Genomic DNA, 13377 nt, shown 5'->3' with positions numbered 1-13377 from the left:
AAAAATGGACAGAATGAATGCATATATTAAAAATACATCAGGCTAAGTATAAGCCAGTAATGTCAGGGCAAGAAAGTGAAGTCTGATGGGAAGAAATATGTGTAGGTCTGATAGCAGAGGGATATTGAATAATTTCTTCTTGCCCTCTAGATAAAATTGAGATTTTAAAAATATGAAAAAGCTTAAATTTTTCAACACTTTTGGACAACGTAGATGACATTATGTAAATTTAGACTGAATATAAAATAACTGAATTTTAATTTCTCAAAAATTTTACCTCAACTCTCTCTTTTCTCTAAGTCTGCACTATTGTTAAGTATTGCAAAGTATTGCTAAGTGTCACTATTGCTGACTTTCATGCGTGCAACCACCCGGGTACCCAGATTCACGCTGTATTCTAACTGGCCACTTACTACATAAGCAGTTACAAACTCGTTACTTCGTCTCAATGAAATCTAAAAAAAATTAAAAATGGAAACCAAACTTACTTGATTAGCCTTTGTTATGACATTTTAAGTGCTATAGTGCTTCACAGTGTTTGTAATTCAAACCTATCAGGGCAGAATAAACATATTAAGTCATACCAGCTACCTTTAATAGGCAAAGAAGTAGAGGTTTTGCTGAGCCAAGTCACTTTACTTTCCCTTAAACAGCGCTGCTGTAATACAGCCAGAATTGAACTGCTGCCTAATCCATAAAATCAACCAGCCTGTTGGGATTATTCTGGTTTTGGCTGGTAGCCTGGTGTTTTAAAGCAATCGTTAAAATCTGATCAGTTCACGTGTATATGGACCTCTTCCCTTAACAAACATTTTAATTAGGATTTTTACATACATACTGAAAAAGAAATTACTTCACACTTCAAAGGGTATTTTTATAGACAGTCATTTGTAATATAAAAATCCCAGTTCTCCTCAAACCCGTATCCTTGCTATCCTAAAGAACCTTCAACATACGTTTTCTAGTCTGACCTTTCATTTTGATGTGCAAACTGAATACCAGACTACTGCATTAGTATAGCATTAAAAAAAAGGAGAAAAAAACCAGCCTTCTGTAAAAATGAATGTTGATAAAATTTAAAATAACTAATGCCTTAATACTAAAAGAACACTCTAATTTGAAACCCAGGTTCACACTTGAAAAATAACACCACGCTAGAGGGATGGCAGAGAAAGAAGATGATTCACAACTGAAATAAAATAGGTTCCCCAATTATCTTTCCAAATTTCAGCTACAATAAAATAAAAATAAATAATTAAAAAAAAAAAAAGATACTTTCAATATCAAACTTCCTGCTAGAGTAACTAGGTATGCAAACAGTAGCACTGTGTTTATGCCTGAGAAACAAAATGGGGCATTTCATTACTGTAGTTCAATTATCCAAGTAGAGTAATAAGACAATACTTCACAATGAACGTGTAAATGAATTAGATCATTATATGAGTTTTAATAGCCTTATGAGGCTACTAAAATATACCAGACAGTGAGAAACTCTTTCTGTTTTTAAGAGTTTTCACTTTTAATATTCTCAAAGTACATGATTATGCCCAGACCTTTTCTGGTTTCAGCCCAAAGGTATTGGTTAATTAAAAGGAATATGTTATTGGTCTTCAAGTTAAAAGAAATGGAGAAACGTACTTTTCCAAAACTTCCTTTAAATTTTCCTCTTGGTTTATTTAAATTGGCTGACCTGTAATAATTCCCAAACTTGTCCGGTTAAATAAGTTCAATTAAAAATAAGTGTTTATTAACACAGACTACATTTGCAAATGTATTACAGGCAAAAAGACATGCTTACAAAATATACAAAATATGACTTTGCTGAATGTAGTAAGTGATGGGTATATAATTCTTCCTGCTAAGCTGCTAGGTATAACCCTAACTACGAAATCTCTCACCGCATTGACAAAGTGGGTCAGGAGTGTTAGAGGACACAAGTAACCATAGGCTTTCAATGCACGTAAATTATTCTGGTTGTATCTATGCTGTACATTATGCCAGTGGCCGAGCCCTGGGTTTTACTTCCCTTCCTATGCCTTTCAAACTGTGAAAGCTTTCAACTTAGGCTATAGCTCTCTTTAGACAGATCTTGAAACCGTGGGGAAGCCTTGGGTCAAAATTAGGTGAGGAAGGCTGGCTTACTTCCATTCTACCACTCACAGTGGAACAAAAAAAAAAAAATCACGGTTGAGAGGCACCTCATGATGCAGGTTTTAAGGACCTCTCAGATGCTGGGTATGTGCCGAACTATCAAGAGCTATAATCAGAAAAAAAGAAATGACATTAGCCAGGAAAGGAGAAGGGACATTATCAACTTTGCACTCCCCATTCCTGGCTCTTGTCACTTGACCCAAAGGTGAGGAAGCCAGACACAGGCACAGGACTCGGCTGGGGGCTGGGGGCTCTGCCCCATAGCTGGCTGTGGACAACAGCAAGTGGAACAAGCGCATGCGTGCACATCTACAAGCACAACCACAGCCTTATTTTTTGTTTTGTTTTGTTTTGTTTTGATTTTAAAAGGGATTAAAACAATAAACATAAACCCACCACAAAAATAATACTTAACAAGACTTTACCCCCATCGATTTTTAAGAGTGTAAATATGCCTTGGTGTCTTTAAAAATAATCCTCATCCCAATCCAAAAATATCAAAACTGGCGTTATGATGCTGTTCTTAAATACAAACATATATATTAAAGGCACTTCAGATATTCTGAAGGAAGCATTACTAGAACCATATTACCTATGAGATTCTTGATGCTCATCAGAAAAATACATCAACTAGATGAAAAAACAGATATAGAAAGAAAATTTATGAGTTTAAATTAACCTAAATTCAGCACATGCCTGTACGTGTGTGTGTGTACACATACACTCAAAGTGGTCCAGATTTCTCTAGGAAAAAATGTGAAAGAGAGAAAAATGCAATAGAGAGAACCCGAGGGAAAAAAAAAGAAAAAGAAAAAAAAAGCAATAGAATGCAGTAATTTGAAAAAGAAGACAAGGAAAGATTCTGAACAGGAATGTAACCATTCTGTAGGAATTTTTTTTTAAAAGAGATAGTTTTAATTTTTTGACAAACTTTTTGAAATGTTTTCACTTTATTTGCTTCTAAAATTAACTGCAATTTGTTAGCTGATAATTTGAAAATTCTTTTAGCTTAATTGTCATTGGGGATAAATTAATTTTGAATATCTATTATGACAATTACATACAGCTACATTTTCAATTCTAATGCATTTTTAATAACCTTCATCAGCCAGTGATTTGAATTTCAAATTTCCTTCTATGAAGAAGTAAAAATTAGATAGCTTTGTCCCAATTTTCATAATAAATTGCTCTTTATTTATGTTGCAAAGCCTCCCTTACTATAAGCAAATCAAAACCTTGAATGAAACTTAGTACTCATAAGCCTTATTATATTTCCTCTCCCTTTATTAAGAGAAAGTAAATTACAGTGACAAACCTGTCTGCCCTTCCTGGTACACCGTAACATGATGTTTGTACCTGTCTGCTTCCTTCTATAGCTATTGCAGAAGGGACCATGCCTCTTCCCATTTCCACATCAAAATGGTAAACAGTCTTCCAACAACACAGACACAATTCAGAGTAGCTTCAAGGGAAAATGGTCATTAAGAAAAAAACCCCAAAACCTATCCTCACATGACATTTCTTTACTAGTGGTATAAACAGTAGGCTAGATAATTAGGTCTTTAACTTTCATCATGAATTTTTATTATTTACGTGGTATACTTTCTACACTTGAATAGTGAGAATAGGCACAAACAATATTGGAACAAATAACAAATGCAGAGTCAAGTGCTGAAGGCTAGGAAAGGAAGATTTAAATATTACTTTGACCATAAGTTTAGTCCACCATTTTCCTGTTGTTTGTATGGCAGTGGGCCCCACTGGGTCTGATCCCTGTATGTTAACACAAATAAATACCTTTATGTTTATTTGCACCCCTTCTATACATATTATGATACACTTTGTCTTAATTACATGATTGCATTTCATTTTTCATAACTACTTTTCACCTCAGTCAGAATAAATGATAAATACCATTCTGTTAAATACATACTTTATAAATTATGTTTGATTCTCATAACTTCATCCTGTTTTTCTGACTTAATGGTATAGCGGTTACATCCTGGTTTCTTTCAGGGTTCTTCCATAATGGTCATCGCACAAGTATATTTCACACAGATGATTTCATAAATATAAATTTCCTTTCACACCTTCCTCACTTCTGAGAGGTGTGGATTATATTGACAGGGAAGGAACAAAGAGATTGTATGGTGAAAACAAATGAAAGTCAAAAATATGTCCTTTAAACTTTCGATCTGAATTTGAGATGTCCAGGATTCAGCTTTTCAGCAACACTCGCATTAAAAAGGGGAGCTCAGTTAGTGCAAAACTCCACAGCAGAACCGAGCTGATTTATAGCCTCGCTCAGCCGTTTCTTCTTGATCTCCCCTCAAGGACCAGTGAGGAACTCCTTCAGAGACCTTATTTCCAGTCTCTCTTCTCAGGAGTACCCATCCCCCAGCTTCATCTGGGTACCTGGTACTGAAACCCTCGCTCCCAAACACAGCGTCTCCTTATTTCAGAACCTGCCACTCCTGGGAAATGTCTGAGAAGTGCACACCTCCCAGCTGCTGAAACACGAGGTAGGTAGCGTTATTAGAGTGCAATTTGCTTTTGTGCAAAAATCACAGCAATCCCTCTTGCTTTCTCTCAATGTGCATCTGTCCTGCTGCACTGGCGCTCTTTGCCCCAGATATAATTGGGCTGAAGAGACAAAGTTGTCCATACTCTTTCCTTCCTTGTCCACCTGCCTCTCATTGTCAGATTTTTATTTCTGTACCAGTCTCCTTGCTTTTGTTCAAAGTCAATTAAAATGGATTTCAGTTTACCCATAATAATATGCACTTTCTTCACCATCTTCCCATCCCATTCTTCCCTTTAGCATTTCTCATATCAACTTCTTGAACAGCCAGCTTTCTGTCTGCCAGAAGCCTTTGGTGTTTATCTTAGATAACTAATTGATAAGGTGCTTTCGTAAAGTGCTGGAGCATTTATTCCTTTATTCTTCTCTGATGCTCTAGGATTTGGTCTATTTCTTCTCTAAGTTTTAATTCAACAATTTTCCTTTCCATGTTACCTCCGTGCCAAAGGATATACATACAGAGAATGGCCCCATGATCTCATCTCAAACACCTGACCCCTACTAGTCTTCAGAAATGACAAGTAGCTATTAGAGTGAATGTCAGGCTGTAGCCCTGAAAGAACTGGAGGGAACATATTTTATTACTCAAGAGAGAAAAATTATTTGAATTTCTATCATATACGAAGCTTTCCAGATGACACAAGACATTTTAGCTGTCAAATTCAGAAGTGTTTCTAACAAACATGCACAAAATACAGGTTTGCAAAGCCTGTAAACTTTGCCAAAATGTGGCTAGATTTTCATGGCAAAACCAGAATATACATAACTGACACACAAACCATCATATTCTCTACTGTAAAGCAATAACACTAAAGTAGTTCAAAGAAAAGCTCTCTAGAGACTGTTTTAAGAGACACTAGGAAGATTAAGTATTTTTTCCATCACTAGAAATAACCGAAATATACTCAGGAGAGGGCAGGACCAGTTTGACACAACACATGCAGCATAGGGATGTTATCAAGAACTTGTAGCAACTTTAATGACAGTTCACAGAACTATGAGTTGGAAGGGACCCTGGAGATCATCTGATCCACCCTTGAAAGCAGGGCCTTAGATCAGGTTACACAGGGCCCTGCCAAGCTAGGTCTTCAAGATTTCCTGTGAGGAAATACTGGCGCCTCTGGTCAGCCTGCTCTGCTGTTTAGTTGTTCCCATGGCTAATTTTTTTTTTTCTCCCTATATCTAGCTAATTTCCCCTGAAGCAACCTCTGCCTGTTGCCTCTTGCCCTTTCCCTGCGCATCCTTGAGAAGACAGCACCTCTGTTTCCCACCCCAGCCACCTCATCAAAACTGGAAGGCTGTGATTAGATCCCCCCGGGTCTTCTCTCTTCACTACCGCAAATCCAGTTCTTTCAACCTTTCCTCATATGTTAGGTTTTCCAACCTCCAATTTCCTCACTGGCCCACTGCTGGACCCTCTCAGTTTTTTCAGTGTCTCTCTTGAACAGAAAAGCAAGGGAACCAGAACTGGGCATGATATTCCAGGTATGGCTTAACAAGCACTCAGTAGAGAGGAAGTTTTTTCCTAGCTGAAAGTCCTCTGTCTGCTGTCCATACTCCTGCTGAGGCAGCCCAAGACATGGCTTGCCTTCATTGCTGCCCGGGCACACGGCTGGCTCAGGCTCAGCTCACTGCCCAGCAGGACCCTCGGGGCCTTGTCGGCAGAGCTGCCCTCAGTCCCCAGCCGCTGTTGCTGCTTTGGTTATTTGGTCTCAGGTGCAGGACTTCATCTTCAGCTTTGTACAAGTCATGCAGCGTCCATCCCTGAAGATATTCAAAATCCAACTGGACATGGCCATGAGCAATGTGATCTGATTGATGTTGCTTTAAGCAGGAGTTTGAACTAGATGGACTCCAAAGGTCCCTTTCAACCTGAATTATTCTATGGGTCAATGACATTTCAGAAGTTTTATATAATATTCTTTTTTTTCCCCTCCTGCTGAAATGTTTAAACGTTCCTCCCCTATCCAATATTTTTTACAGTAAAAGTTCAATCTTCCAGCTTGTTTTAACACTTAACGCAACAGGAATACAGGATCCTATTTAAACAGCTGATTTTTAAGAGCAGAGTGTCCCTTTTGCTGCAAAACTGTGCACACACTCAAGTACTGCTATGAATTTACTGTAATAAGTGTACATGGATCTTCATATAAGTACCACCACTAACGTGTGGGTGTTGCTTTGTGTTACCAGTAGAGACAAAGAGATTATCTTTACTTTTCCCATCACTTATTCCCTCCTCGACACTTAGATTCAGCCACTGATGCCACTGCTGAGGAACTCAGAGCCACCCATTGACATCACATTTTATTTACCCTGTCAGTTAACACTCCTAATTAATACTCTGTGCCTTCAAGGTTTAGAAGGATGAGTAGAGTCCCACACAGGAAGAGACTGATAAGGTCATTTAAGCATTTTAGGTCCATGCTTGTAGGAACTCAAAGTCCTGTCAGCATGCTCAGCTTGTAGATTTCTTCACTACGTTGTTAAGGAAAGAAGATGTTATTGTCTTAATACAATCTTTGTTAAAAGAAATTTTGTTTTATTAGTTTGCATGCTGCCCTTTGATGTGCTCAGACTCTGTTAACAACAGCTTTATTACCAGCATAGCTCCAATTATTCCTGCAATTTGCTTTTTGGTGCATAGAATGCTTGCTTTGAACAATTATGTTGTTCAGATACTTCTATATTTTAAGAGGGGTCTGATAATTACTGCAAATCTTATTGTTTGTGTACAGAACTGAGTAATTTTACTAACAGTTATTCATTTAAATAGGGTTCATTTTAATCTCATCAGCCGAGTAATAGCTGCCCATGAAAGCAATGTCCTTTGTAACCTTCCCATACCAATCAGATGATTTTGCTGGAAGACAAGATATTACTTGAAAGTGCTGTAAACAAATATTTGAAGAGAATTACATGTCAAAATGGAGAAAAATAAGGATATAATTATCAGGAAAATTTAGTTATCTCTGCTTTGGAAGACTCAGTAAAATAAGGGTGTAAAAACCACACAAAGTACATTTGGGCACCTCTTTCAACCTGAAAGAACAAATACTTACAAAAAATAACTGTTAAATTCTCAGTTCTTTGCAGATAAAAATTTGAAAAATACTATTCAAGAACTAACATAGTCACACACGCACACATGCATTCACTGGGCTCCTAAGAAAATACTACATTGAGATCACTATTCTGAAATTTTCTGAAAGAAGTTCTGGGCAATAAAATATGACCACACTTTTAAAGAACAAGGATAAGAGGAGAAGAGGGAAAGGATAAAATGGTCTAAATTTGGGATTGTTCTCAAAGTAAAAATCCAGTATCTGTGAATGTGACCAGATCTTCATATGGTATTCATATTTAGTTTTCATCTAATATGAATTTTTGAGTGAATTTAACCAGATGAGAAAATAAAGACTTATTGAGGAAACTTAGTTCAACTAACAAACAGTGGAAGCTGAATGGTCAACATAGCAGAACCAGACAGGTTTGAATTTGAGATTTTGAAAAACAGAAAGCATAAACATTATGAAAAGGAAAGGAAAGGAAAGGAAAGGAAAGGAAAGGAAAGGAAAGGAAAGGAAAGGAAAGGAAAGGAAAGGAAAGGAAAGGAAAGGAAAGGAAAGGAAAGGAAAGGAAAGGAAAGGAAAGGAAAGGAAAGGAAAGGAAAGGAAAGGAAAGGAAAGGAAAGGGAGAAGAGAAGAAAAGAGAAGAGAAGAGAGAAGAGAAGAAGAGAGAAGAGGAAGGGGAATTCAAATATTCAAATTTGGATGCAAATCAAATGTTATATCTTAATCACAAAAAGCACAAGAACTCAAGCCTAACAATTACATTTTGATAGATGTTTATCCAACTTCCTTTTGAGAATGCCTTTGCATCTGAGAAGGAATGCAATATCATGAGTAATAATAGCAGCATCCCTGATTACAGAGGTCCGTAAGGACACTTGCATAACTTCTGATTTGTAGTGAACATGAGCAACACAAGAGGCTGAAATAGACCACAATAAAGCAGAACTCTTGGACTAAACTAGAATAAACTGTAGTCTAGTTCACATTTCTTTAGCAGTAAGAATCTTTATTTAGGCAACCTGGCAATGGCTAGAGAACACAAGGAAAAAAACCCAACAACCCAAAGGTAACTGAGTAAGTGGAAACAATCAGAGAGAAGTTCTTATAAGGATTATGACAGTGCTACCATATGTAAATATTTTCATTTTTCATTATAGAGTTGTAATTACATTTCAGAATAGTATGGGCTAGACTGTGGCAAAATTTAGTGTTTTTCAAAGTTATCAGGAATTCACTGTAGCAGAGTAAATATCTTACTGTTTCTGCATACTGAGTTTTTAAACATAAAAAGAACCTGTCCCCTTCTTCCTCTTGCAAAACAGGACTACAAACTCACCACAGAAACTCTGAGCGTGTGCTTGTGCGTGCACATGCACAGGAGATCTTATCGACAAGAACTGCTGAAGAAATCACTCTAGCTGATATAAGAGCTTGCCATAAATCACTGGGATTGCATTACATGGAAACGTTTAATCATAGAACCACAGAATCATTTTGGTTGGAAAAGACCTTTAAGATCATCAAGTCCAACCATTAACCTAGCACTGCCAAGTCCCCCACTAAACCATGTCCTTAAGTGCCACATCATAGAATCATAGAATCATCATAGAATGGTTTGGGTTGGAAGGGACCTTAAAGATCATCTAGTTCCAACCCCCCTGCCATGGGCAGGGACACCCTCCACTACATCACGTTGCTCAAAGCCTCATCTACAGATAAATCACCATTTTCTGAAATTAGTATTTAGCATTCCAAAAGTTTCTTCAGGACAATCAAGCAGTGAAAGAAAAAGTGTAATGCAGATCCTCTTGTGTGGTGCTGCCACATATTTAATTTAGTAGATTACAATTAGAAGGCTACTGCCATTATTTTTCTTGATTATTATATATTTTTGTGGACAGATATTATATATCATGTGCTTAACACCATCTGTTCCATATATATTTTTGACTATCAGAAGTAATTGCTAAACTGTTGTGCAATTCATTTTATTTTGCATTTGCAGATATATATAAAGCACATCATGATTGAACATAATAACAAAAAAAATTCTAAAAATCTTATCCTACTTTAATCTTGCTAACTTAAGACTCAGAACCTCAGAGATAGCTGATGTTGATACAATCTTAACAGAACAATCTCTCATATTGGGGGGATTAAATCAGCAAGTCTCGAACTCTATGCCAGACCCCACCTATTTATTTACCTGAAGGGTAAGTGTGCCAACACTGACAGATTCAAGCTTCTCTTGCTCCAAGACAGCTGTATCTTGTCGGGGACAGACCCAACTCACACCACCTTCACTTTGTGTGAAGGTTATTTACCTTATTAGTGAAAGAGAAGCATGCATTAATGGAACTGGAGATTTTACAAGTAATGGAAGAATCCCCATCTATTGGTTCCCATTTTGGAGTTCATGGGCTACTATTAGTAATTCAGTGACCATTTCGTGTAGCTGGGGTTGAAGTATCTATGACCAAGTTAATGGTACAGAGACATGCCCGCAGAATCCTCCCTTGCATACCCACACCAGAACACGCCAGTTTCCTCTACGGTAAACCCCAACATACATGCGCTCATGGCTACTCTCTTTCTTGCACATGTCCTTTATAGCCTGTCATTTGGATGCACAGGGTCTTTGGCAGGCCTTTTACTCCTGATGGGTCAGACGCTGTATTTATAACCAGTCTTAACTCTTCTGGTTAGTTGCTCTTCAAGCTCTACTTTGCTCTTTCTGGTTCTGCTTTAACAATTAATTGGCCAACTGTGCAATGCTTTCCAGTTTATTTGGATACACTTCAGGTTTTGAAGGTTTGATCTCTCATTTCTAGTAACCTTCATGTTGCTACTCAGCCATGTTGACTTCCTGTAACGCTCCTGCAGGCCCCTCCTAATGGGTGACAGGCACTGGCACTGATCAGTATGCCTCCAGAGCCTGAAAGAAGTTCACTTTTTGCATACCTTTTGTCTTCTTTTACAAAAATGAAAGCGCATGTTATTTATGCCCTCTTTTAAGTTGGTAAAGCTGTGGTGTCTGGTTTTAACCTGTTCTGACAGCGTAGCAACAGCTCCCAAGAACGTACCCACCCCTGGGATGGGTGCAGAGCTATTGCCACTTCGTGCCCTCTTTGGAGTAATGGGAGTAAACACAGCTGCTCTGCACAACCTCTAGAATGAATGTTCGAGGGAAAACGGTGCAGCTAAGCTATAACTTACCTGAGCAAGAGTGTAATGATCTAAATTTACAGTAATGAGAAGCTTTAATTTGATAGCAGAAACTGGAATGAACGGATGAGGTCATGTTTTGACTAATGAATGTAATATTCACTGTTACTGTCAGGAGGCACTTCTCTCTATAAGGACTAATGCCATTACTGTTATTTATAAAAAGAAAATCATTAGAAAAAAACCACCATAGCAATGCACAGCAGCATTAGAGAATTTACAGAGCAACAAATAAACCTACATATTGTCTGGATACTGGAGAGGGAGGAGGAGTCAATTTACTAAAGACATCAGCTTATTTGCACATTAATAAATATTTATTTAGGATATATAAACCAGAATATCTCTATTTTTATTTCTCTTAGATTTGCACTACCAGTCCTATCTTTTTTTTTTTTTTTTTTTTGGCCCAGAGCCCCTTCTATAACTCACATTGCCCACTACACAGGTTTATCACATAAGTATAGAAGATATATAGCCATCTAGGTAAAGTGCTTTAAACAGGAATTTCACGTGAGATACATTTCAAACTCCAACAAAAATGGAAAAGTGGAGAAGCTTAAGATCTTGACGACTTATAATGGCGTGCTGTTTGTGATTCTGGATACTGATTTGAATGCAGATAAATCAAATATATTAATTTTTGTTATGTTTCCACTTGAGAGGTAAGATTTTCTCCTGTAACTCTGCATGAGAAAGCTATAAAACCTGCACAGTACAATGTAGTAAGACTAAGTGCTACTCCTCGATTTTCTCCCAAGGTAACCTAGACTGAAGGTCTGAAGGACATGAGTTCCTAGAGAATCTCAGGACATTCTGAGGCCTCCTCTGCACCACCCCCTTTCTCCTACTAGCTAGTTGTAACGAGATTGTACAGGAATAAGGATGTCAAGGTTGACATGCATATTCTTATATGAATATTAGCGTGTGATCAGACCCTTTCACCCCTTCAAGCGTGTTGTTCTTTCGTAAGGAGCCAGACTTGCAACATATATTTTGATCTTCCTTAAAAAACAGCAGGTCTTTCATTTCTTCAATATTTAATAAATTTTTCATTGATTCTTAGAGTTCAAAGTTACCCTTCAACTTTGCACACCAGGTACCCTCCTTATATTTTGTGAGTGAATAAAGAAAACGCATTTCGAAACACAGCTAACAGTTTGCACTGGATAGCAATAAACATGCAATTTGAACTACTTCAAAATATAAGAAAGCAATAAGCAGCTCTAGAAAAGAAAGAAAGAGAATCAGGATATTTTCATTGAATATCAGCAATCAAATTACTATATCTGCTCCCATAACAACCTTCACTGTTCCCTCAATAGTCACACTTGACGACTATTCACAACTCATGCACATCTACTTCACCACTATTGCATTTATCAGAATGGAGGCAATTGAGAAGAATAATCATTATGAAATAATAAAATATCCTTTTTAAAAAAAAATCAAGCCTGAGAATAAGATTCAAGGTTTCTATTTTCTGATAATATAACTTTAGAAATTATTTCATGACTTTATTTGAAAAATGGGTATCATCCAAGTGAATGGATACAATTCTTTTTTCTCTACAGCCAGAAACCCAGTATCCTTTAAAGTTAGAAAGAGTATTCATTTCTTTCTCTTCCCCCTCCCCACCGCCAAGGAGTGGAATAAATGAGGAAAAAAAAGAGATGAAGAAGAACTATAACATCCTTTCCATTTGCTTATGTTACATGCAAAGGGCCACACTTAATGTTGATACTACAACGCGCAGCTGCAACTGTATCCATGTTACTTTTTTAGCTTCTCAAATGATTCTTACATTTCACATGATTCTTCTACAAAGATGACAGCTGACAAGAAACATATAAAGTGTTTCTGAATTCTTTTACACATAAAGTATGTTATGGGCAATAACATGCTCAAACGATAATTTAACACCCCGAAATGCTGCCCCCAAAGCCCTACACTTTCATCCTTCATCTAGTACATGCCAGTCCTAAACCTGGATGCCAGTATAAACCCAGAAGCTGAATTTTTGGCAATACGAAATTACTGGGGCTCTTTTTGTTAGAAAATATTCACAGGATAATTGTATGCTATTTTTATATATATATACACACACACATATATTTTATTTAAAGATACAAAGAGATTACTGGAACTTAAAGGATAATTTGTAGTTTTAAGATAAAAAGCGTTAGACCTGCCTTCAAGACATCATCACTCTTTCACTGCTTGCCACGTGACCTTGGCTAAGTCATCTTTGTGTTTCAACTTGCCAGTTTTAACATAATATCTAACGTTGATATGACATAAAGCTAAAGGTGACTGGATAGAAGACAACAGTACAAGCACAGAGCC

The 13377-nt window shown here is 37.2% G+C and overlaps 1 protein-coding gene across 1 annotated transcript in view; it reads right to left on the bottom strand.

Annotated features, from left to right (window-relative positions):
* The window catches only part of DOK6 (docking protein 6), a 266352-nt gene that overhangs the window by 150387 nt on the left and 102588 nt on the right, over nt 1-13377 (bottom strand). The window lies entirely within an intron of this gene.

The sequence above is a fragment of the Grus americana genome, chromosome 2 (genome assembly GCF_028858705.1).
Source record: "Grus americana isolate bGruAme1 chromosome 2, bGruAme1.mat, whole genome shotgun sequence".
In the NCBI taxonomy this organism is placed as follows: Eukaryota; Metazoa; Chordata; class Aves; order Gruiformes; family Gruidae; genus Grus; species Grus americana.
The sequence above is the reverse complement of the archived record's forward strand: the minus strand, read 5'-3'. Positions and strand labels throughout refer to the sequence as shown.